Below are 1,892 nucleotides of genomic sequence, written 5' to 3' on the forward strand. Positions count from 1 at the left end.
TTTTTTTTTTTTGAACTTCACATAAACAGAATCATGCAGCCTACATTTTTTGGGGGTATTTTTCCTCAATATTTTGTCTGAATGATTTCCTCATGTTACTGCAAACAGTGGCAATTTGTCCTTTTTGTTTGCTCTGTATTATAGTCCATAAATATGCCACTACTTATTTATCTATTTTACTATTGAATATTAGGGTTTCCTTCCCACTAATTTTGGCTATTACAAATAAAGCTGCTATAAATATTCTTGTACATATCTTTGGATAGGTACGTGCCATTTCCGTTAAGTAACTACTTAGGGGTAGAATTTCTGGGTGATAATGTGTATATATTTACCTTACTAGATTCTCTCAAAGAGGTTTCCATTGTGACAGTACTCATTTGTCCACTTATTGGTAATGCATAAGAGTTCCAGTTGCTTCATATGTTTCAGGCAGGCCCCATCCTTCTAAAGGGACTTTGTTTCCTAAGCATCATGAGATTATGGGATATTTCACTCTGCCCTCAAAGTCCTTGTTTCCCCAGCCTCCCACGTGTAGTACAGGATTCAGCAAGAGTCCTCTGAGAGGAAACTGGCTTCACTTTGGTACTCCAAGTTTCCATTCAGTCCATCTGACTGCCAATGCTTGCTGATATCATTTTCCTCCAGTCGTCCCCCAGAATAAGCCAAGACCCCCTCTCCCTTCCCCTTTACAAGAAAACAGCTGGTGCTAACTCGCTGAGGAAGGCCCACCCTGATCTGGAATTCCAGTGTATCTAGATCCTATTCACGCCACACCACTCTGCTTTGTTTAAAGGATGGTAATTTATCCACTCTTTTTTCTAGTTGCTGCAGTGGTGCATTGGGCTACATTCTTCCAAGAAGCAGAAATCCTCTGATTCTACAAATTATTTATCTAGACACGTTGGTACCAGTGACATTGTAGCAGTTACAGATCATATTTATGATATTGGGATCAAATATAAGAACCGAAATCTAGTTTTCACTTTTATTTGTGTTTTTTTGGTGTGTGTGTGTATATATATAGTTTTGTTTGTTTTTTTTTGAGATAGGGTCCCACTCTGTTGCCCAGTTTAGAGTGCAGTGGCATCATCCTAGCTCACTGCAGCCTCAAACTCCTGGGCTCAAGAGATCCTCCTGCCTCTGCCTCTGGAGTAGCTAGAACTACAGGCATGAACCACCGTGCCTGGCTAATTTAAAAAATTTTTTAGAGAGATGGAGTCTCACTATGTTGCCCAGGCTGGTCTCAAACTCCTGAGCTTAGGCAATCCTCCCATCTTGGACTCCCAAAGCGCTGGAATTGCAGGCATGAGCCACTGTGCACAGCCTGATTTGTTTTAGGATCATACCATTGAAAGCATCCTTGAGAAACTACTTACTTCACCGATATGCTTTCTGATATGCAGTGTTTGCGGTAAGGAAATTTTGTCAGGATCATAGTCATTTAAATTACGCTTGAAGTGGGTAATAGAGGAGCCCAGTGTTGTTAGATATCAACCCTTTTCACCTCCTGTCTTTTTCATCCCACTTTCGGCAAATCCTGCCCTACTCCCTCTGCACACCAACCTCTTCCCTACCTCCACCAGGCTTCTGCCTAATCATGATCATCATCCCTAAACAATTGTAAATCCAACTATGAAAGGAAAAGAGGTGAAAGAAGGAAGGAAGAAGAGGGACAGAGGGCTCAAATGAATCCAGAAAAGAGTAAGCTTCCCACTCAGTGTAACAATGCATATGTGTGTGCATGCCCACCTATACCACACACGTGTGTGTTTGTGTGTGTTGGGGTGTATTTGCTTTCTAAGTCCAAACACATATGTTTAGGATGAAATTAAGTAAATTCTTTTTGGTCTTGGTTCTAAATGAAAAATAGGCCTATTTTGTAAGAACAA

The sequence above is a fragment of the Propithecus coquereli genome, unplaced genomic scaffold, assembly GCF_000956105.1.
Source record: "Propithecus coquereli isolate 6110/MARCELLA unplaced genomic scaffold, Pcoq_1.0 Scaffold38, whole genome shotgun sequence".
Lineage (NCBI taxonomy): Eukaryota > Metazoa > Chordata > Mammalia > Primates > Indriidae > Propithecus > Propithecus coquereli.